Source organism: Mustela lutreola, chromosome 6, assembly GCF_030435805.1.
Source record: "Mustela lutreola isolate mMusLut2 chromosome 6, mMusLut2.pri, whole genome shotgun sequence".
In the NCBI taxonomy this organism is placed as follows: domain Eukaryota; kingdom Metazoa; phylum Chordata; class Mammalia; order Carnivora; family Mustelidae; genus Mustela; species Mustela lutreola.
In genome coordinates, this window is record NC_081295.1 from 38,754,281 (window position 1) to 38,780,138 (window position 25,858).

Here is a 25,858-nt window from a genome sequence, read left to right on the forward strand (position 1 = left end):
TGCTCAATGCTTATTTCATTTATGAGATCGTATCAGCATCCATTCACCCACATTTCTGTTGATGGGCAGTTAGGTTCCAAGCACCTGGCCCCTCAAATTTCTGAGCATCTTCTGGGTTCTGTAGAAGAAATTAGCTGCTGCTTGAAAACTTCTGCCTTGGAATCTAATGTGTTGGTTTATGTCACCTGCTGAGTCCATTCAGCTGCCATCTTCCAATGTTCCCTTGACATCACTTATCTACTGTTATCTCCTCTCCCATTCTCTTTCTATTTAGTTTTTAGGTATATTTTAGTTTCATTTCTGAGGAAAGAGAATACAGAGATAAACATTTTTTTCCATCATATTTAACTGTAATTTACTTGGATCCAGTCTTCATAGATGATTTCAGGAAAGATAAAAGGTAACCCAGAGGTTTCACTTCTGGCCTTCTGGCATGATGGAGTGAGGACATCGACAAAGTCTTTTCCCAAAAAGCAACTATGAAGGTAGGGAAAACTGTCAAAACAACAACAACAACAACAACAACAACAACAATCATCACCATCATTTCAGCCCTCTGAAAACCACAGGCATACAACAAGCTAAGGAGAGTTTATAAAATGAAAAATGTTAAACTTGGCATAGAAGCAGCAGGATTCTTGGTATCCTTCCCTAAGACTGCTACTGCTGTCCTGTTCCCCCATCCCCTATGCCTCCCTAGTTCTGTTGGTAAAGAAGTTCAATCAAAGTAGAACAGATCCAGCACCTTCAATCCCACCACAAGAAATCATTCAGTTGTTTTGGAGTCTTGTCATTTAAAGTGGAAAAGCCAACAATGGAAGACAGAAGCTCAGCTAGCTGTAGTTTACAGTACTATGTGAGCAAAGAACAGACCTGCAAACAAATGAGTGATTTAACTGGGAGTTCCAGAAGCTGTGACAACCATATAGACTTGATAAATTTCCTATCAATTTCAGGTTGATCGTAGTCTAATATACTGCAGAGATCAGAGTAGGTCAAAGTTACCCACACATTCTTGGCTGAAGGTACTTGAACATGCATACACACACGGGGTCCAGCAGTAAATAAAAGTGAGACAGATCCTCAAAAACACTCTGATCCTTGAATGTACTTCTCAATCTATTGGGTTGTTTTTGTCTGTTTGCTTGTATTTTTGTTTGATTATTTATTTATTTGTCTCCATTAAATCTGTGAAACATATCTCCTCTGAACTGTGTGGTCATTGATGTTTTTGCTTAGAGTTTATTTGTTTTCCTCTCTTGATTTAAGTTTTAAGCCCAGCTTCCCAAGGGCAACTTTTATGTCTGCATAGCTAAATGTTCAACCAATGATAGGTCATAGATTTTGGTCAAATATCTTGAGGAAGTAGGATTTCCACACTTCAACTCTCAAGTATTGGAGAAGTTACAGAGAAACTGAAGCCTTCATACACTGCTAGTGGAAAAACAAGATTGTACATCTGTTTGGAAAAACAATTGACAGTTCTCAAAAAGTTAAACATAAACTTAACATTCAACCCAACAATTCCACTGTTAAAAATCTACCCAAAGGAAACGAAAATATATGTCCATACAAAGATATGTATGTGAATATTCATGACAACTTTATTTATAGCAACCAGGAACTGGAAAAAAATCCAAACGTCCATTAAGTGGTAAATGAATAATCCAAAGGTAGCATATACATAGTATGGAATACTATTCAGCAATTAAAAGAATAAAATACGGTTATATGTTATAACATTAATAAACCTCAAAGATATAATGTTATGTAAAAGAGGTCAAATACAAAAGACTATTTGGTAATTTAGAGTCTTAGTGGAAGTATTTTCTTAAAATATGGTATTTACACAAAGGATACAAAAATATTAATTCAAAAGGATATATGCAACCCAATGTTTATAGCAGCAGCAACAACAATGGACAAATTATGGAAAGAGCCCAAATGCCCAACCACTGATGAATGGATAAAGACGATGTGGTATGTATGTACAATGGAGTATTATTCAGTCATTAAAAGAATGAAATCTTGCCATTTTCAACATCATGGATGCAACATCTAGGCCATATTATGCTAAGCAAAATAAGTCAGCCAGAGAAAGACAAAAATGATATAATTTCACTTGTATGTGGAATTTAAGAAACAAAACAAATGAACATGGGGGGAAAAGAGAGAGGCGAACCAAGAAGCTGATCTTAACTATAGAGAACAAACTGATGATTACCAGAGGGGAAGTGGGTAGGTGGAAGGGTTAAACAGATGTTAGATTAAGGAGGGTACTTATTGTGATGAACACTGGGTGTTGCAGGGTAAGTGATGAATGACTGAATTCTTCACCTGAAACTAATATTTTCCTATATGTTAGCTACCTGGAATTTAAATAAAAATTTGGAAAATTAAAAAATAATAATAAAATAAGATAATAAAATAAAAATCTGTTTTTAAAATCAAAGAAGAAAGGGTAAAAATTGACATTACATAGTATTTCCTACTTACTCAGTATAACTACAACTTACCACATTGTCTTTATTACAAAATTAGTGAATCATAGGGATACTATGAAAAATCTGACTTATTTTTTCCTTTTTGCTTTTTTACATCCAAACAACAAATGATTATGATAGAAAAAAATATTACAATGAAGAGATAGTGATATAAAATTAAATGACTCTGTTCCCTATAATGTTAAAACTATGTTAGAGAAGATGACAGAGACTCATTACCCTCACTGACCAAAGGTAGGGTACACTTGAGAAGGAAATACACAAAATTTAAAGATGAACAATCTGTTGGGCTCTCTGCTTGGCAGGGAGCCTGCTTCCCTCTCTCTCTCTCTCTGCCTGCCTCTCTGCTTACTTGTGATCTCTGTCTGTCAAATAAACAAATAAAATCTTTAAAAAAATAAAAAAAGATGAACAATCTACACAAATGAAGATGTATTTGGTCTCCACAGTGATAGTGAGCAGTGAAGGGAGAAAAAAATGTTAAAAGAGATTACATTGATGTCATACATGAGGAACACACGATAACAAGAAAAAAAAAAAAAACAGAACAAGAGGGGATCTAGAGGATAATGGTGGAAAGGGGAATATAAGCTTTTGACACATTAAGGATGTACATATATTTTAACTTTAAAACAAGAAGGAAATTATAGATTTTAAGATGCACATGAAAACGGAGAAGCTCTGTGTTGTCTATACTGTTTATTTATTAATGAAATTGTCACATATACATCTGTAACCTTTAAAATAAAGGATTCTAGAAAATTTCAGATTGTTACATTGAAGCAATTCAACCTAGGAGAGATTATCTTTGAAATTATACCTGTGAGTATGAAAATAGGAATATATCTGAGAACAAGGAGCATCAGTTACCTTAAAAATTATACCTAAACACTGAACCTTTCACCGTTATGTAAGTTTTAATTAATTAGTTAGGTATGCTTTTACTTTATAACGAACATAAATTCCAATTCGGGTTCAGGGCTAATTTAGAGCATCTGCTTCTTCCTGCGAGACAACACAGATTGGTTCACCTGTGATATGTGCATGAGACCTTAATCATGCTCAAGGAGGCTGCTTGTGAAAATAACTGACTCCATTCTTCAATTTGGCAGCAGTGGCTTATGGAATAAAGACACATGGCCATCCAATGAGCTTCCTCTGAGAGGTAAACTCTATGCCAAGAAAACTGTATCCAGCTTTGCTACAGAGATGTAGTGAGTAAACAATACAAACTGACTTGATTCATTTTGTTCTCCAAAAATACTGCCAGTCCAAAAGAAAGCCTTCTTTTTTCTTCTTTCTTTCGCTCCTTCACATCTATCTGAACTAGTATAAAGTCTTCAAATAAAGGATTATCTTTTCCATATGGCTACAAAGCATGTGAGGCTATGATTGGGAGGCAGACAAAATAAGCGACGGGGATTAAGGGGTACAAACTTTCAGCGTTAAAATAAATAGGTAATGGAGCTATAATGTACAGCATAGGGAATATAGTCAATAATACTGTAATAATTTCGTATGGTGATAGATGATAATCAATGTTATCATGGAGATCATTTCATAATGTATAAAATAATACATCACTATGATATACACCTAAAACTAATAGGATATTGTATGTCAATTATACTTTAAAAAAAGTATTCGATATTTGCCTGAACACATGTAAGAGTTTCATTCTCTAGACCATGCAACCAATTCCCCTTTGAGGATGATATTAGCTTCCTCTTGGTTCCTTGACATAATCTTACTAGTGTCAATGTGAAAACTTTCTCTATGTCTTCTGGAAGTAACTTTCTGAATCTCTTTGCCTCATTAACTCTTTTTCCCATTTCAAATGTCAACCAAATATTTTCTATTTTTTATCTCCTGTGCTTCTTAGATTATTTTTCATTCTGTTATACCTGTTTTTCACTATATACCTGTATTACTCTATCTGCAAGAACTTTGGAAAACCTGCTTTTGCAATAAAATAAATCAGTTCTATGAAGTAAACAAAGAAACAAACAAAAACTCCAGAATGTACCATTGATCATACCAACTCACAGATAGCTTAAATCAATGTGTGACCAATAGAGATGTGAAATTCAGTGAATCTTATTATATTCAAGACATGATTTGAGATTCTCCCAGTAGAAAGTAACTGACATGAGGTACATAGTTAAGAGATGGTTTTGACCCTTTACACTGATAGGAGTTTATAATAAGCTATAAGGCACACATACTTGTAAGCATATAGGATAAGTCATTCTGATAACTAGAAAGCAGATGCTCAAATATGTAGACTTACTAAACAATATTTAAATTTGTATATTAAGAGAAAGTTAAGATATATTATCATTTATAACTTTCTAATGAAAACCTTTTTGCTGATTATATATGTAAGATGTTAATTTCAAGTATGTGAGGAGAGTATGTATTTAGCATAGAAAACCTTGTAGTTAAATAGGTACTAGAAGTGCATTCCAATTCTATATTTTGCTATAACATTCACAGTCTGAGGAGCTGTTCCATCAGAAGACAACTCCCATTATGATGATGTGAAATGCTGCTCAGATTTATTTTTCAAAATATGTCAGTATTTCTTAACAGACACTCATGTACCTTGCTAATTACTGCTTCACAAACACGTGTTGTATACTTTGACGATCATAAAAGAAGTGCAAATATTTACTCATTTCAAGTGACATAGCCTCATAAAGGGATGAGAAATAAATTCTGGCATGGAGAATGAGAAACGGATGGTGGAAGAGAAGAAAGACAGAAAATTGCTACGAAGTTATAACGTGTCATTCTAATTAAGTACATTAAATGCGTTGTTTCTAGCATGCTGTAGCCCCAAGCATACCTCTGGCTTAATCCCTTCCAAAATGAAATATAAATGTATTTCAATCTAGTAAAGGAGGTTTTCTGTCATAGAAACTGTTTCTATTTTTTGAATAAGTTCAAAGGCTAAATTCACATTATAGAATGCCCAGGACAGTTAACCATGCTGGAAAACCACGACTCCATCAAAAAAGGGTATCTGTCATCTCGCATCACTATGAAATGAACAAAAGAATAAATAATACCCATGATCTGCTGATTCTAAACATGAAACAGTTTTAAACTTAAGCAGGCTTACTTGGTCGCATGCATTCCTGATAAGAAATTTTAAAATGCTAAATATCACTATACTTGGATGTACCTTTTAACTGGGCAGGGGAAATCCCCATGTTTTTACATTAGCTATGGTTCAAAAACGAATGTATGAAATATAGAAAATGCAGTAACAACAATCGGTGTTTTGCTTCTTGATCTTCCTCAAAAAGTATTATCAGAGAAAGTTACTTCAGGAAATATATGATATCACATTGTATATTTGCCTGCATTTAAGGGGAAAAAAATTAACAAGAAAAATTTGGGGGAGTTCATTTAAATTCCACTGGTGCTCATTATAGTCAAAGCATCATTTTCATGGAGTTACAACTAATCTAAATGCAATGCACACTTATTTTAACAAACTATGTATTAACTGATGCTTTCCTTCAAAATAATGCATATTAATTAAGACAAGCATTTCTAATATAGAGATAGGATTGGCATTATTTTTTACATGTGTTTTCTATTACAGGTGCAATGATGGTAAAACTTGATATCACTAAAGAACTTATTGCTTATAGGAGACTTTTCAAGCTACATGAAGATATCCAATATCAAGTAATCTTCCATTAACGAAGCAATTACTGGAACAGGCTTTCACTGGGATGCGGAGTCAAGCACACTGCTTACAGAACAACCCCTAACCAATATAAGGCCAGGGAATTAAAACAGGATGTGCTCTGAAAATGACATCTGAAGGATACTTAACTTGAGTGGCTCTTCGTCAAACTAAGATGCAATTAACTGTAATGGCGGAAAACTGCCTGATGTTTAGAGTATAGCACTGTCGATGTCCTACATGTAGTTTTATTTGATTAGTTCTATAAGAAACAAGAAGAGAGAAAGGGTTTGGTGCTGTAACCCACTATGTGTGAAAATGGTTACATGGAATAGAAACCTGAAGATAATGAATTAAAAATTGAAACCTTAATCTAATGCAAGGAAAAAGGAAAGCTTTTGAAAACACCATTACAAATTAATGGAGGAAAATATTCATTGCAAACAATAAGATTTGTCTAGTGTTGCAATGTTTGTCATGTGCTCTCCCATATAAAATCTGTTTATCTCCATATAAAGGCACACCTGGTGAGATTCCTCGTTCTTTGATAATTAAATCAATGGGACTCAACCCTCATTCAAGGCAAACTGCAGTCCTCACCAAGATCACTACAAATTCCCAGGTGGAAGGGGAGAGTTTAAGTTCTCTGGTCACTTATTTGACGTTCCAATTCCCTTTTCTTAAGTTATTTTTTTTTCAAACTTAAGAATTTACATCTAGATTTTGGGGCAAAGCAAAGGGCTTTGAATGAGACCAAGCTCCCTGTTTCAGAATCCCCCACTCTCCCACTACAGATACGCTCCCAGCCACTTCTCTTCGACCCATGTTGCTGATTTCCCAGTGTTCTTTAAGGCCCTCCTGTCACTTTTCCTTAGCTTGATACCCCCATCAACTCTGAGGCACACTTTGCATCCCCCAAATTTTATTAACTTGCTTTGCTACCTGTTCCGTTCGTTCTCAGTGGCACTGAGAGGGATTTGTGACCACTGGCAAAATGTATTTCCTTCTTCCTTCCTTCCTGCCTGCCTTCCTTTTGCCCTTCCTTCTTTCCTTCCTTCCCTCCCTGGCTTCCTTCCTTTCCTCCAAAAAAAAAAAAAAAAAAAAAAAAAACTAAAAAAAACTAAAAAAAAGGGGACACTTCAGTGGTTCAGTCGATTAAGTAACTGACTTGACTTAGGCTTAGGCTCAGGTCCTGATCTCAGGGTCCTGAGTTTGAGCCCTTCCTTTGGGTTCCATGTTGGATGTGAAGGCTGCTTAAGATTCTCTGTCCCTGACCCTTCCCCCACTCTCCGTCTCTGGGGAAAAGAAAGAAAGAAAGGAAGGAAGAAACAAAGGAAGGAAGGAAGGAAAGAAGGAAGGAAGGAAAAGAAAAAAGAGCCTGGAGATTTCCTTCATCAATTCTTTAGTGCTGGCTGGATTCTATTTTTGCTCATGGTTTATGTGTGTGTGCATACAGGGCGAGTCATGGGGAATAACATTCCGTATGTGATGTGTCCCTTCCATTGTTCTTCTTCCCCTGCAAGATGCTGTGGTTCTGCTGACACAGAGTTGCAGCAGGACTGGGAAGACAGGAACACAAAATGAGCTGAATGATTCCAAAGCTGTCTTGATGACTAAACATGCTTGCACCTCTTCTCGTTGAATGCAGATAATGCATGTGTTTTAATCCTTCCTGTATCCCTTTGGCTCTGTTCAGGAGGACAGAAAACATGATAGGTTTTCAAACTATAGAAAATTCAATTCAGGCAAAATTTGGATAATTTAGATATGCAAATAAAAAAAAAAACTGAGAATCCAATTGGACAATTTACTTATCTTTCTTTTTTTTAAAGATTTGTTTATTTGAGAGAAAGAGAGCATAAGCAGAGGGGCTGAGGGAAAGGAAGAGAGAATCTCAAGCACACTCTGCACTGAGCATGGAGCATGACATGGGGCTTGATCTCATGACTCTGAGATCACGACCTGAGGCAAAACCAAGAGTCCAGCACTTAATCAACTGACCACCCAGGTACCTTTCAGTTGGACAATTTAAAGCAAGAAGGCAATTGAGACTAACAAGAGTTGGAAGCTAGAATACTCGATGGTTAAAGGAAAAGTGGGAGGCAGTGGCGCAGCCAAATCTGGAAGCCAGGCCATGTGGTTAGGCTGCCCAAGTGGGATCTGGGCCATGAGGGAGGCAAAGCTCCTTCTGCAGGCTGCGTGGCAGAGCAATGATGAGAAGCTGTCTCCTGCCCTCCAGTCCTCCTCCCATATGCCTGCTATGGAACTAGTCAAAACCCATCGGTCAATGTTTTCCTAAAATACAAAGCAGAGCAAAAGGGTGGGGAATGGAGCAACATGCAAATAAAAGGCACGCGTGCCACAAACACCCACAGCTATTAAATACCACTACATTTGCCAGCTATAAAGCCAGTTAATGAATAACTCTACATCTCTGATATCTTAGAAAAGATGTCTAGGATATAGCAGTTATCTTCTATGATCACATTGATAGTAGTGATTAATAAGTTTATTAATATAAGTAATTAATAATTACCTATTACTTTTAAGTAAAGTAAAGGCAACTGTCAAAGCTTTTATGACCAGCATCTTGATTTTTCTATTTAACATTTCTTCTTCCTTAAGATTTGTTAGCTATGATCTGGTCTTATCATACCCTAGCTTTAAGGGCCTTTCTTTAAAGATAAGTGATGATTCATTTGGTGTGGTTCACCAGGGCGTCTCCCTCTCTTCTAAGAAATTTTCTCATCCTAAAACATGTCAGCATGAGTTTCTTGAAAACAGAAGCTGAGAGAAGGGATTTTCCAAAGATAGAGGAGAGTCTGGGAAGGACAGAAGGATGCCGGAGGAGCCATAAACACTTCCTTTGAAATGTTGCCTAAGGCAGATCGTGCCTTCCAAGACCAGACTAAAAAAGAAAAACTAGGCCCTTTTCTGAAGGTCTCAATAAGATCAAGAGTCATGGAGACCCTGTATTCAGAAACTGAAACCTACTTGCTAGGCACAGCCAAACCTGCTTGCGACACCGAATGACGCTGAAGCCATGTGATGTGGGATATGAGCTGCTCCTCCTGACAGATCCGCTCCCTGGGCTTGTAACACAGGGGTCTTATGAAATGACTTCCCTCTCTCTTCCCCTGTACTGGTTCTGACCAAATATGTTATGCTGGCTTAAGAGGCATTGGGCTTGTATTTATCAAATAAAAATGTCTACGGGGAATTTTGTTCCTGTATAGCCATAGACATTTCTTAAACTGTTCCCCAGTTGAGACAATTTTCAGAAGAGAGGCTACAGGAAAAATAAGAATTTAATAGGTTCCTTTGAATGGTTTTTAAATACGAAATATTTTCCTCATGAAAGAAGTTTTTATTAATTGAAACTGCTTAAAAGACATTCATTTTTTTTTTTTAATTTTGGTATGAAAAATCAGGTTTGAAATTGTTATGTAAACATGTCACTGAATCCAGCTGTGTTTGGAATCATATGTGTCTTAAGTGATGCAGGTGGAAAACATTTGGGTAAATATTAGTAATATTGAATGTACTTCAGCATTCTCTGCTTTTTTAAACTTCTGTGATATTTAAGATGGTAAATTTCTTCCCTTTTATTCTTTCTACTATTTCCTTTAAGTTTCTATGTATCTCAGTCTTCCCATTGTAAATAACTTCGTCAGCCTTGGTCAACGGACCATGGTTTCATTTGGGCAGCAGGATATATTATGATTGTTATATTGCTTTTCTGTAAAGAGGTTAAGATACGTTACTAAATCTAGAGATAATTTTCATAATTCTCAGTAGAGATTATATATGTATTCCAATCTAATCCTTAATACCACCAATAATCCCAGTGAAGTTTCCAAACTCGAAAATTTCAACTAGTGAATATTCATTTTCATTAAAGAAACAAAGGAAATAGAAAGTGCAATGCAACTTCACATTAAAACAAGTACTAGGGCTATGCCACATCTTGTAAACACCAACCTTGAACCTTGAAACAAAATAGATTATTAGGGATATGGTACTCAATATTTTGCTAACTAAATTTAGGAATTAACTCATTCTATGATTTGAGTCCAAATTCTGGAGTATATCAAAATAGCATATTTCCTCCGTCTGGTCTTAGTATCTATTTTTTTTTAATAATTCTTATTCTCAAATAAGAAACATACAAAACCTCATTAAACAAATGTGTAATTTACTAAATTATCAAAGGTAAATATTCTTGCAAACACCATTCACATTAAGGAATAAAACCTCTCCAGTTGCCCCAGGGGACCCTAAATAGCCACCAATTACAGCCCCTTCTCTCTCTACTGAGATACTTCCCTAGATTTTATTGTAACTACCTCCTACTTTATCACCAAACTGTGTTTTGATAGACATCAAAGTTTAGTTTAGATTAGTTTTCTTTTTTCTTCTAATTATTTTTGTTTTAATCTGTAGGATTCCCTCCATCACTTCTCTTTCCTGAAATCTATTTGTTAAAGAACCCAGGTTACCTATCCTATAATTTTCCATGGGCTGGATCTTGTTGATTGCATTCCTCTCTGTATTTTACTGTGTTCTACTACTTTGTCTCCAAATTTGTGATTGAATCTAGAGGATTATTCAGACTCAGGCTAGCATTTTTTTTTTTTTTTCAAATCAACTTTATAGCCAGTATTGTGTTCCTCATGAGATCATGGGAGGTATTTAATGACCAATTGTCTCTTCTGATAAAATTAGAAGTCCCTAATCCCTAAATCCTTTAATTAGAATTTGCAAAATGTTGAAATTGCAATTCTGTTGTTCTTTCTTCCTGTGTTTTTTTGTTTTCGTTTTTTTGAAATGTTCTTATGACACACTTTCCTTCATCTGCTATTTGGTTACCCAATTCTATAGTTCGTATAGGAAAAGTAGGATAAATGTTTGATTCTTTCCATATATATATATATATATATATATATATATGTTTATGTTTTGAAGTTGTGTTGGCTGTAATTCTCATATACTTTGGAACACAAATTCTATAACTCATCTTTAAATACCACAGCTGTGCCTTTCAAAAGAGAAAAATGCTTATTTCAGTTTTGGCCACATATCCGAGTTATTCAAAATTTTCATTCAAGATATTACACCCTGAGATATATAATGCTATCCACTTCTTTTAAAATACTACCTTCACCAAATGTAAAACGCCACCTTCACCTTCCACCAGAGTGGCCAGATAAGCACTCACTTTAATCCTCTGATTAATGGATATTCTATTATGCCTCGTACTTTCCTTCATGTTACCAATATTAAAATTTTCTTTTCTACTTCCAGTCATTAGGATGGAATTATATTAGAAGCTTAAAAAATTATCTGTTGTAACTAAATTAAGGGCTTATTTTTTCCTGAAGTCTTCACATTTTCATTTAAATCTCAAAATGGATTGTCCTCGAATTCCTGTGTGGATCAGACTGAACCCTTGACCAAGCTGATTGAATCTTACTCCTTCTGTTTTGTTTGGCTAGTTTATCTAATAGATCTCAGTGTCATAGAGAGATAAATAAGAAACTAGAAATGGGGGTCCTAAGAGACTGTGTGTGATTTCTTGGGGAAGATGATCCAATGTCTAGATTATAAATGGGATTAAGCTGTTCTAACAAAATGTGGGCTCAGAAATAAGTATGCCCATTTGGAGTGTAAAAACCTTAAAGCTGGAAGGTATGCAGTGCATGTCCCTTTAAGTAAAAGAACAAATTTTAACATTTTTCTTGGATAACTTTCCTCAAGTTTAGTGCCCTGGCTAACACGATGATAAGTTGACAGTGTCATTAGTACTAGACTCTCTTAAATATTTAAAATAATTAGTGGAACATTTTAATATAATTAATGTTTCTGAACATTAAAAAAAAAGAGGAGGAAATAAGGAGAGCAGGGATCAGATAATGCAGAGACTTATATTTTAATGATAACGTTATTTATTCTTAAAGCAATTCTTTTTATGCAGGGGAGATGATGATTACATTTCCTTCTGAGGATCACTGTAGCTATGGAAAAGGACCTAGAAGAATCAAGAATGATATGGGGAGAGATGCTAAGGAATGATGAAACAATCCAAGTTATAAACTATGATAAATTTCACAGAGTCAAAAAGAATGAAATTTATATATTAGAGAAATATTTAGTGTTCATTTTGCTCTGGCAAAATTAAAGGTTAAATTTGCAGTGTAATAAGAAGCTAAAGGTTATTTTTCTTCTACAGGATGGGGTCTTCACAATGACTTATTCAGGAAGTTGAGGATGGATCTCTCTCTCTCTCTCTTTCTCTCTCGTCTGTCTCGTGTTTTCCTCCTCCATCTTCACAGCTCCTGACAACTGTCTATGCCTTGTTATAATTCAAAACTTAGAATTTACATATACAAGGACACACAACACAAAACATTAATCTGTGTTTTGTTTGGTCTATAAATAACATGTATGTGGCAATATGACCAGATGTAGTGATGTAGACTATTCTTGGATTTTTTTTTTTTTCCTATTAAGGATCTGATCACTTAAGAAAGAATTGTGAATTTACCCTTTTACTCCACTTCATGAAAATTAGAACAACAAACACTTTTAAGACCTTATTTTGAATTAAGATTGTATAACCTGAGGTGCCTGGGTGGCTCAGTGGTTTAAGCCTCTGCCTTCAGCTCAGGTCTGAGCTGGGATCAAGCCACATATGGGGCTCTCTGCTCAGTAAGGAGTCTGTTTCCCCCTCTTTCTCTGCCTGACTCTCTGCCTACTTGTGATCTTTCTCTCTGCTCTAAATAAATAAATAAATAAATAAATAAGATTGTATATTCTGTATGTTTTCTCTTACTTAATCTTCATGATAATCCTACATATCTACTTTTGTAGATGGAAAAAAGTAAACTATAAAGAAACTCAAGTAACTTTTTAAAGATTCCCTTGCAAATAAAGAGTTGGGATTCAGACTAGATGTATCTAACTGTCCAATCCAATAGCCAAAAAACACCAGACAATATGTTACTATGCACTGTTCTTTGATATGTCGAAACGACATGTTTGTATTTTTTACTTACAGATGGACATGATGTGCTTATGTTTCACTTGTACTGATGATGAGATGTAAAAACCCACTTGCATTCACTGGCCTGGCCCCTTTTATTTATGTATTTATTAAGACAATCTTTTAGAGTAGTTTAAGGTTCACAGCAAACTGAAAAGAAACTATAGAGATTTCTCTGATACCCCTTGCCCCTGAACTTGAATAGTCTCTCTTTTATCAACACCCCCCCCCAAAAGGGTATATTTTTTATAATCGATGAACCTACCCACACTCATCATCATCACCTGGAGCCCATAGTTTACATTTGAATTCACTCTTGGTGTTGTGCATCATATGGGTCCAAACCAATGTAAAACGCAGTATAACCATCATTATGGTATCATGTAGAATATTTTCACTCCCCTAAAACACTTGGGCTCTGCTTGTTCATCCCTCCCCAAACTCCAACCTCTGACAACTACTGCCTTTTAACATCCCCATAGTTTTATCTTTTCTTGAATGTCATATAGATGGAATCATACAATATGTAGCCTTTTCATATTGGCTCTTATCTATTTAGTAATATGTGCTGAAGAGTCTTCCCCTGTCTTTTCATGGTTTGATAGTTCATTTCTCTTTAGCTTACAAATACATAAAATCATTATAGAATATTCTAATACATATTTTTCTCAACATAAAAACACAGAATATATAAACGATGTAGTAAATAAAGAAATGATTAAGAGTCACTTTTATCTCACTATGGAGTTAACATTTTTAATCATTACCTTTAATTTTTAACTTTTTTAAAAACAGTTTAACACAAGAGGTCCTGAAACAGACAAATATTTCTCTGCATCTCATATTCTACCCCAGAGGCATATCCTTTACAAACTTATAAGAGCCAAGAACATTTTCCAATAACGTAATCAACACTGGCTGCAAAAAAACAGAAACTTATTCAACTAGCTTAAGCAAAAGAAAATAATATTGGATGACAAGGGGGTCTAGTCTATCACCAAACCAATGTCAGAATCAGAGGATTAGTGACCCATAAGGGCCTGGAGTTAGAAACTGGAAAGTCTTTTGGAAGCCAGCCTGCATTAAACTCTTCTTCTTCTCCCTAATTCTCCCATTTTTCCTCTCTATCCCTGTCCTTTTTCCTCATTTATTGGTTTCTTATTTTAGCTTCGCATCCTTCATCTTTTCTCTCTCTTTTTTTAAGGTAGATTTATTTATTTGAGAGAGAGAGAGCAAGGGGGAGGGGCAGAGGGAGAGAGTCCTAGGCACACTTCCATTAAGCTGGGAGCCAGACCTGAGGCTCAATCCCATGACCCTGAGACTACAACCTAAACTGAAACCAAGAGTCAGTAGCTTAACCAAAGGAAATGTCCAGGTACCCACCCCCCATTTTTTTGGCAGATGGTTTGAAATATTTTTTTTTAAACTGTCTAATAATTTTAGAGGAACTATCCTGTCCCATTCTCAGTCCAGATGGTTCAATGGTCCTGACATCATTCCACTGTAGAGGTAGACATGTGACCTAGGCCTGATCAACAGATTACAGTAATTAGTTCAGCTATGAGTATGTGAAACATTGATTAAAATCACCAGATTTGGAGTATAATTGCTCCAGTTCAATCCCAGCTCCAACACTCACTAGCAGTAAAACCCTGTGCTAGTTGTTTCTCTTCCATGAGATTTAGAACAAAATCAAACAGTTAGTAAATGATAAATATATGTTAGTTATCATTTTCATTAATCTAATCAAGGACAGTCAGTGTTGGGATTATCTGCAGAACTACTGGATTATAATGGGACTACTGGAATTTTGGGCTGCTTGGTAGACCGAACATAAGCTTGGTATTCTTTGTGGCCATTTTGCCATCCTGTAGACACATTCAGCTTGAAAATTAAATTTATACCAAGATACTATGAGTCAGGAACGGATGGTATTACGTGAGAAACAAGGTCCAGCCCACTCGTCACTAGACTTCTCAGTGAGGTGAGACAACACTGTTTTGCTTAAGACAGATTTCTCTTTCTTGCAGTTATAGTGGCTAGTATTCTGGATTTCATTATCCAGATAATCATATAGATAATTATAAAAATAGATATTATGTACACTAGTTTGTCTGTGTAGGTCCACCCATGTACAGCTAATCCTTGAACACTGTAGGAGTTGGATGACCCTACCTCCTGTCCACATATAACTGACTCCCCAGAAACTTACCTACTAATAGCCTATTGCTGACCAGAGGCTTTAGAGATAACATAGCTGATTATCACATGTTTTCTATATGTCTTGCATTTTATATTCCTTTTCTATTATGTTCAGTTAGCCAGCATATAGTACATTACTAGTTTTTGATGTAATGTTCAACAATTCATTAGATGCTTATAACACCCAATGCTCATCTGAAAATACTTTCCTTAATATCCATTATCCAGTTACCTCATCCCCCCCTTCTGTAACCCTCAGTTTGTTTCCCAGAATCCAGTCTCAAATGGTGTCTCCCTTGCTCATTTCTTTCCATTTAGGTTTCCCTCCTTCCCCTGTGGTCTTCCACCCTATTCCTTATGTTCCTTATATGAATGAAACCATTTGATCATTGTCTTTCTCTGTTTGACTTATTTCACTTAGAATAATCACCTTCTTGCAAATAAAGTAAACTAGGGAAAGAAAATGCTATTAAAAAAGACATAAGAAAGAGAAAACACATTTACAATATTATATTTATTGAAAAAGAATCTGGGTATTTGCGGACCCACTCAGTTCAAACCTGTGTTGTTCAAGGGTCAACTGTAGTTACAATTTCAAAAAGTGAAACAGCGTATAAAATGGGAAGGCTCACAGAGGCACCTGGGTGGCTCAGTGTGTTAAGCCTCTGCCTTCATCTTAGGTCATGATCTCAGGGTCCTGGGATCAAGCCCCTCATTGGGCTCTCTGCTCAGCAGGGACCCTGCTTCCCCTTCTCTCTCTGTCTGCTGCTCTGCCTACTTATGATCTCTCTCTGTCAAATAAATAAATAGAATCTTTTTTTTTAGAATTTTTTTTTAAAGATTTTATTTGTTTATTTGACACAGAGAGATCACAAGTAGGCAGAGAGGCAGGCAGAGGGAGAGAGGAGGAAGCAAGCTCGCTGCCAAGCAGAGAGCCCAATGCAGGACTGGATCCCAGGACCTTGAGATCATGATCTGAGCTGAAGGCAGAGGCTTAACCCACTGAGCCACCCAGGTGCCCTAAATAAATAAAATATTACAAAAAAGAAAATGAGAAGCCTAACACCCAATTCCACCAAGACTCCTATTCCTAGTCTTTTATGGTTTCTAATCCAATTTTTCCATGATTATAATCTCTACTGTATTTCAAGCTTTTGTCACATTTGATTTAACTTTAGACATGTCTCTGATTCTCAATATCCATTATTGTTTTAAATAATTTAGTGGTAAACTTATATTTTCTGTTTTACACTTCTATTTCCTTAACCTATGATCTTTAGAGATTTTCTACTGACTTCATAGTATGTAAAATAAAGGAGTCGACATAGGTGTACATCCCTCATCCTTACTTCATTTTCCTATTCCTCTTATTTATGTAATCACATTGATGTTTTCAGAGTTGCTGAATCTGTTCGCTTTTCTTATTTTCCTACAGTTAAATCTTCAATGCACTGTGCCTATTGATTGATTGAATTGTGAAAGCTACTAACATTTATAAGTACACAAGTTTTTAATTGTACAGTAGTACAGCTGGAGCTTAGGAAAGGATTTAAAATCTCTACCCTAAACTTTGTTCTTCAAAGAATTGTCAAAGCATCAATGTCAGATGCCTTCTCCTTTCAAATGCTCATGAACTGTATCATATTCTAGTTTGTTTCTTATTAAGGTCATAATAGTTTTGTTTTTCTTAACTTTAATTTGCAATTCTGCCTTTTTGTTGTTGATAGGAAAGAACATGAAGAGCTAGCCTCTTAACAAAATATTTGTTGTTGTATTCCACTTTCCTATTAAAGGTATTTATTATCCATGAAGACTTCAACTTCCTGTTTTAAGTTAAGCAGTAATACTTCCTGGGACTATGTACAGCTATCTTCTTTGGATATCTTTTCATGGGAATAATGTTTCATATATTTCACATTATTCTTTATAATATTAATACAATATGCTATAGTATATATTTAATATTTTCATTAAATCCAAATGGATGCCAAGCTTTTATTACATATTAAAGTGTATGTATTGAAATGTTTTAATGTTACCTTGTTCTTCATTAATGAGAAATTCAGTGTAAACATCTACCTTCAGGAAACTTTTCCTTCAGACCTTTGAATGCCTTACTCCAATGTGTTTTCATATCTGGCATTTTTAATGCTAATTTAAAGCCAATAGGTTCTCTACTTATTACATGATTTGTTTATTTTATTTTTCTCTTTTGGTAGGCTTTTAGCTTCATTCTTGAAATTTTTGTTTTACCAACTAGTGAATATGTGTTTATTCATTCATCTAACTCATTAAGTACTGAGTTGTAAATAGTAATAGAAATCTTTAAATAACAATGAATGCCTTATTTATTTGTTTATTTACTTATTTAATTTATTAATTTATTTTTTTTGTAGGGTGAGGGTCAGTTTTCTTTCTTGGAATTCCCAAGTGGTTGTTTGACATTCTTATTCATTCCTTCCTTAATTCTTAAGTTTTTGTCTTGTTTCATACTTTTTAAAATAATTATTATAAATTTGTTCTTTCCCCTGTTCTGAGGAATCTCCACATTTTGATCTTCCAGATTACTTATTTGGCCTTCTGAAATTCCATTAGTTTTCATTTCTAGTGACTTGAAATAATTATCAGTTACATTTTAAATTTCCACTGACACCTCCTGGTCTGTTCTGCTTTGGCACCTTTCCCATAGGAGTGGCTATTTATTCTATGAATAAAATAGTCTGTTGAATTTTTATATATCATGAGAGACTATGAATAAAAATTTGTTTTTCTTATGTTTTTATTCTGACCCCAAATAATCACTTTCCTGTGAGAATATTCACTAGATCTATGTCTCTCCATTCTTCTCTTTTGCACTGTTTTCATTAAACAGTTAATGATGCTTCCTGAGTCATCCATGTCTATAAAATGGACTGGGTTTGCTGAAGAAAGGCTTTTTTTTTTTTTTTTTAAGATTTTATTTATTTATTTGACAGAGAGAGATCACAAGTAGGCAGAGAGGCAAGCAGAGAGAGAGAGAGGAGGAAGCAGGCTCCCTGCTGAGCAGAGAGCCCGATGTGGGACTCGATCCCAGGACCCTGAGATCATGACCTGAGCCGAAGGTAGCAGCTTAACCCACTGAGCTACGCAGGTGCCCTGAAGAAAGGCTTCTTTGGGCAGTTTTACTTCCTAAAGTTTTCTTCTCTGTAAAAGAAGGTTCAAAATGATTTGGGGGTCTGTTAAGGGGCTTTTGTGTGCATAATTCATTTTTAGAAAGTGAAGTTAGGGCGAGTGGAAGGCTATCTTGGACTTGCCCCTTCCTCAGCATCACAAATGAGAAACCGCAGAGGGCAGGAGGTAAGCACATTGGCTCTGGAACCAAGTCAGTTCAGTTCAAACCCTGGCTCTGCCACTGACAAGTTCCATGACTTGGTCTAACTTACTTATTCTCTCTGTGCCTCTTATCTGAAAAAGATAAATAATGTAATCTTCAACACAGTGTTGTTGTGAGTTACATGCAATACATTTAGACCAATATCTCGTATAGAGTAAGGGCTCAAAAATGGTCAGCTTGAAAATGAAAACATAGTGACAAATTTTATTTTAGTATAAAAATTATTTAGTATACTCTTTTCTTTTTGCTTTCTTTTCTTTGTTTTGGTCTGGTAGAGAGTTCTAAAATTATGCCAATCCCTTTACTGCTTCTCTTGAAGGCACACTCATTCTAAACCTCCCAGGAAAGTCAGCTATTATCTTCACAGCTATGCTCCAGGTGTAGCTTTAATGTTTCTATCGCCTGACTCTTTATATTGGCTGTGAAAGTGGGGAAAAGAAGAGAAGGAAGAAAGGCTGACTGGCCTAGTTGTTTCTTTCAATAGAAATGATAATTATGAATAGTAAATGCAGTTCCTAATTATCATTGATGGGACGCTTCCACAGTCTCTTATTTAGTATTTGAGTTTCCCTACTGTGCCCTTTGATGTGTCCAAGTCTTGCAATAGAAGAATGTCTCTTGTGTTTGCCGCCATTCTTTGCCTGAATTGTGTTTTTAGGTTACAGTGTACTTTATCTATCAATGCAAACCTATTCCCTGTCCTCATTTCACATATTAGACATACTATACAGTTAAGTATTACCACTGTTTCCCCATTCCATGGGTTCATCTGTCTCTGTATTTAATCTTAACTGTCATCTTGAGTATGAAGCAACAGTCAATTTCTGCATTCTGGAATTTCCAGACTAGGTTTGGTATCAATTAAATTCCTTACTTCATCTTTATGTATTATACATGTATTTGTGTACATCTACTCTTTGCTCCTAGTTTCCATTTTTGAATATTTTTAAAGCTTTTTTTAAAAGATTTGATTTATGTATTTGATAGAGATCACAAGTAGGCAGAGAGGCAGGCAGAGAGAGAAGAAGGGAAGCAGGCTCCCCGCCAAGCAGAGAGCCCGATGAGGGGCTCGATCCCAGGACCCTGGGACCATGACCTGAGCTGAAGGCAGAGGCTTTAACCCGCTGAGCCACCCAGGAGCCCCCATTTTTGCATTTTGAAATAAACATTAGCTTTTGTATTTTTAAAAATTAATTTTTATCTGAATAATGACTAAATAGGTATTAAAACATCTATCTATCTAAATGTGGCTGTACATTTTAATACCATTTAATATATTAATAATTCTTTGTATTAATAAAAGTTTTGAATGGAATACACTTTCACCAGGGACAATCTAACTTAATGTGCATTCCCTCTTGTTGTTATTAAATTTTAAAATGTTTTTTCCTGTGTAACGCCTCACAGACATTAAGGATTTAGATTCGTTCTCTTCTGTTAATAATAAAATCAGTCTACCTTGAGAAAAATGCATTCATTCATAGACCATATTAACTAATCAATAATTTATGGCCCTTGTTTACACATAAGATATTAAACATATACAATGTAAATCTTTAACTATGAACAAAGAAATGAATACATCTTGATTAAAAAAGACATGAAATTTAACTTTGGAAACATTTTCACTTCTAAGGTCAAAAGGTTGCTATAGCTTAAGTAAGGGAACAGATTTACCTCTGAAGAAAAAAGACCATTTACTGAGATGATCTAAATCATGTACTTTTTCAGCCTTCTGCTTCACAGTGTGGATTTTAAGTAAAACTTTCAGTGTGGTTGAGCTAGGAATGAAGAGAAATCAAGGCTCTCTAGTATGACAGTGATCCTGATGGCTGTAAATGATGGCAATGCTCCAATTTTTTAAATTGTTTCATTTAAAAACTAAGCATTGGATTCCACACTGTGTTATAAGATTCTCAGCCATCTTGGATTCAATTTAGAGGAAACATTTATGGAGCTTAAATTGTTCCTGGCAATTCTATGCTCTGTAACATTTTAAACAAATGTATTTTATACCAAACTCTCCCACATAGAGTGTAGATAAAGTCTAAAAATACACAATCAAATCCCGTTCATGAACTGGTTTTAGTTTTTGTTGGGTTCAGTTGTGTGCTCTCTTAGCAAGAGGAGAATCAAAACTGATAAAAAGTGAAATTTAAATTCTTAGCTTGTTGTGTCTCATATAAGATAACTATTTAAATCTAAAAACAAAAAATAATAAAATAAAATATAAATATAAAGTAAAAAAATAAAAATATCTGGAGAGCATGAAATTCAGATCCTGAGGCTGGATACCTAAGCTCCACTTTGCCTTTTATAATCAGATATAAAGTGAGTTTGAAAAGCCAGGATTTGATTCATCAACTGCTTTGTTTGCTCTCTTTATTTCCTTTATGGGTATAAATGTAATAAAATCAAGCAGCCATGTCTTAATTAAGGAAAACTGGTGCACTTTAATGTTGCACAGATTATTCTTGACCCGAGATTTGACTTGTTTTGTTGATTAGGAAACTTAACTGTCTTTTTTTTTTTTTAATTTTATTCTTTAGCTTTTACAGCATAATTACAAAATACCTATGGGGGCCATGGCATAGATGATGAATGTGTTTCCACTTCTTTCTACTTGTTAGGAGATTTGGGTGACAAAGCACTTCTGGAAGTGTTTCATGATCCCCAAATTTGATACTAAGTGGTATTTTAAAAGGTTATTCTGGGGATATTTGGTTGCTCCTGGGTTTATTTCAGTTTCCTTGAGGATCTTGGAGGAAATTAACTCTTCCACTTGAGGGCCTTCAAAGGTCTTCACATCCAGCCCCACTGTGCAGTGATTGGCAGGACCTCCAATTACCAGAATTTCACTAGTCAGGTGAAGAGTTACCTTTTATTATTACACTTTATGAGCTGACTGAATTAAGTTAAACCTGTACATCATTTTTCTTTCTGGAAATTAAAAAGATTTACACTCACTGTTTTGAACAAGTAGATTTTTGCTTGCAGCTGTCAAAACAAGCTGTCATTTCAATTATCTAGAGTGCCTATTAGTCAATTTTTAATAAAGTTTCCACTACCTTTTCCTGTTTTTTAATGAATGGTGTCCCTCACACACCTTTTAAATATATGTTCCATGGCCCCTATAGAATTCTGAAATTAAGTAGAAAATATTAAGTAATTTAATCATAAAATGCTTTAAGTTTTTTCATGGTTGCCTAGAGCACACTTTATTTTAGCAGTTTCATTTCCTTTACAGTTTCTCCTTCTTAGAAAACAATCAAGTAGCAACCATAAAGATTATAGCATTGATGAATTCAAGACACAGTTACCTCTTGTTCCATGGAGCAATATGTAAACAACTCATGTGTAATATATCTATTATCTACTTTCCTATCTATAATCTGTTTATCCTTTTATCTTCATATCTATTCAATTTATTTTCAAAGATAAAACTTTCTCTTCCACCTGACTGCAAACTCCAAAAAGTAAATTCCATGTACACAGGCAGCTGGAATATGAACAGGGGAACAAGACAGCTATCAGTTATCAGAGTAAAGCAAATATTGAAAATATGAAGGGAATGTTATGGTTTAGTGATGATGGAGGTGTCTAGAGTTTTTTCCTTGATGTCCAAAATAACAGCCTTAGAGTAATAATGATAACTCTTAATACCCTTCTCCACTACCTCCACCATTGAACTTCTGAATATGGTCTTGCTTGGTCAGAATCCAGAAGCAAAACAATGCTGAACCCAGAAATGAAAGGTATTGATGACTCTAGATGACTGAGTTGAAGGTATAAAAAAACAGAATTAAATGAGAAAATCAATCACAAATGCCTGACAAGTTATCTGTGTTTTACACACTACTTTATAACCAAGGTCTAAACATGCTTCTGGTTAGCACTATTGTGTCTCATGCCTGCCTTGCATGCAATGGGTATTTAGTAGCGATGTGTGAATTGAGTAAGTGAATGAGTAGTTAAACAGACCCTCTCTCTCTCTTTCCTTTTTTTGAGGAGGGGAGTATATAATAGGTATGTTGGGTTGCCAAATTGTCATTTTGTCATTTTTTAGTGTCATTTTGAGTTTGAATAAGAGTGACATTTTCCCAGATAAAGGAGAATACTTGCAAATGATTAACCATCTGTGCTTTGCAAGATCCACTCTGTATAGACACACAGACTTCAGTAACAAAAAGTGGGCAAGACCATGTCTTCTCCTTCCATTTCTGTCACTGGTTATGGGTCCTGGAAACTGCTAACTTGCATTCTAAATATGAATATTTTCTGAATTTATCTCAGAGGGAGACTGAGTATCAAAGCTTTGTTTTATTCATGAACTAAGCTTCCAATTACTTCCATGATGCTTACTATTCTCAAATGACTTAGAAGAGGTAAAATCTTTGTACTCATTAGTAAATTTGTGGCAATTTCCATCTTTCTTAATTTTTTCCAAAAATTTATCCCAAAAATATGACGTTTTGAGTCTTTTATCTCCATTTTAACCAATAATTTCTCCATAACTTTAAATTATGACATACTGATTTTATTATTTAGAAATTTATCTTAGACATATGAATGCATAGCAGTGAGAAGGGGTATGTCTTATTTATTTTATTCTTTTTTTTAACGTTTGGTTTGGAAAAATTCACAAATCCTATGGCATCATAATGCTTATAAAGCAAAATGTTTAAAATGAAATTTCTAGTGTTTCAATTACATTGAAGACCCCAAACAAAAGTTGCCACATTCTAATTTGAGGTGTAAAATCACTACATAGGATGTAAAAAAAGGAGAAATCAGAATATTAGGGGTTTTTCCTCTTAGCAGACTATTAATTTCAGTCTATAAAAAAGGTTGGAAAAACTGAAAAGGACTGGACATTTGGAGAAGATCTTTAAAAAGAGTCATTGGTCTTTTATCCATTTTGAGTTTATTTTTGTGTATGGTGTAAGAGAATGGTCGAGTTTCATTCTTCTACATATAGCTCTCCAGTTTTCCCAGCACCATTTATTGAAGAGACTGTCTTTTTTCCACTGGATATTTTTTCCTGTTTTGTCGAAGATTATTTGACCATAGAGTTGAGGGTCCATATCTGGGCTCTCTACTCTGTTCCACTGGTCTGTGTGTCTGTTTTTATGCCAGTACCATGCTGTCTGAGTGATCACAGCTTTGTAGTAAAGCTTGAAATCAGGTTACGTGATGCCCCCAGTTTTATTTTTGTTTTTCAACATTTCCTTAGTGATTCGGGGTCTCTTCTGATTCCATACAAATTTTTGGCTTATTTGCTCCAGCTCTTTGAAAAATACAGGTGGAATTTTGATTGGAATGGCATTAAAAGTATAGATTGCAGGGCGCCTCGGTGGCTCAGTGGGTTAAAGCCTCTGCCTTCAGCTCAGGTCATGTTCCCAGGGTCCTGGGATCAAGCCCCACATCAGGCTTTCTGCTCAGCAGGGAGCCTGCTTCCCTTCCTCTCTCTCTGCCTGCCTCTCTGCCTGCTTGTGATCTCTGTCTGTCAAATAAATAAATAAAATTTTTTAAAAAGAAGTATAGATTGCTCTAGGCAGTATATACTTTTTAACAATGTTTATTCTTCTGATCCAAGAGCATGGAATGGTCTTCCATCTTTTTGTGTCTTCTTCAATTACTTTCATGAGTGTTCTGTAGTTCCTCGAGTACAGATCCTTTACCTATTTGGTTAGGTTTATTCCCAGGTATCTTATTGGTTCTTGGTGCTATAGTAAATGGAATTGATTCTCTAATTGCCCTTTCTGTATTTTCATTGTTAGTGTATAAGAAAGCCATTGATTTCTGTACATTGACTTTGTATCCTGCCACATTGCAAAATTGTTGTATGAGTCTAATAGTTTGGGGGTAGCGTCTTTTGGGTTTTCCATATAAAGAATCATGTCATCTGAGAAGAGAGAGAGTTTGACTTCTTCATTGCCAATTTGGATACCTTTTATTTCTCTTTGTTGTCTGATTGCTGTTGCTAGGACTTCTAATACTATGTTGAACAAGAGTGGTGAGAGTAGGCATCCTTGTTGTGTTCCTGTTCTCAACGGGAAGGCTGCAAGCTTTTTCCCATTGAGGATGATATTTGCTGTGGGTCTTTCATAGATAGATTTGATGAAGTTCAGGAATGTTCCCTCTATCCCTATACTTTGAAGTGTTTTAATCAGGAATGGATGCTGGATTTTTTCAAATGCTTTTTCTGCATCAATTGAGAGGACCATGTGGTTCTTCTCTCTTCTCTTATTAATTTGTTCTATCACATTGATTGATTTGTGAATGTTGAACCATCCTTGTAGCCCAGGGATGAATCCCACCTGGTCATGGTGGATAATCTTTTTACTGTGCTGTTGGATCCTGTTTGCTAGGATCTTGTTGAGAATCTTAGCATCCACATTCATCAGTGATGTTGGTCTGAAATTCTCCTTTTTGATAGGGTCTTTGCCTGGTTTGGGGATCAAGGTAATGGTGGCTTCATAGAAAGAGTCTGGAAATTTTCCTTCTGCTTCAATTTTTTGAAACAGCTTCAGTAGAATAGGTGTTATTTCTTCTTTGAAAGTTTGGTAGAATTCCCCAGGGAATCCATCAGGTCCTGGGCTCTTGTTTTTTGGGAGGTTTTTGATCACTGCTTCAATCTTGTTACGAGATATCGGTCTATTCAGGTTGTCAATTTCTTCCTGGTTCAACTTTGGGAGTTTGTAGTTTTCCAGGAATGCATCCATTTCATCTAGGTTGCTTAGCTTATTGGCATATAACTGTTGATAATAACTTCTGATGATTGTTTCTACTTCCTTGGTGTTCATTGTGATCTCTCCCTTCTCATTCATAATTTTATTAATTTAAAAGAGAGAATTTTTTAAGAGAAAATTTCTTGCTCTCTTTTTCTTTTGGATGAATGTGGCCAATAGTTTATCAATCTTATTGATTCTTTTAAAAAACCAGCTTCTAGTTTCATTGATACATTCTACTGTATCTCTGGTTTCTACCTCATTGATCTCAGCTCTAATCTTGATTATTTCCCTTCTTATGTGTGA

General features: G+C 35.3%; 1 pseudogene; it reads left to right on the top strand.

Annotated features, from left to right (window-relative positions):
• Positions 1–25,858, top strand: part of LOC131834570 (tigger transposable element-derived protein 1-like) — a 94,515-nt pseudogene that overhangs the window by 20,169 nt on the left and 48,488 nt on the right.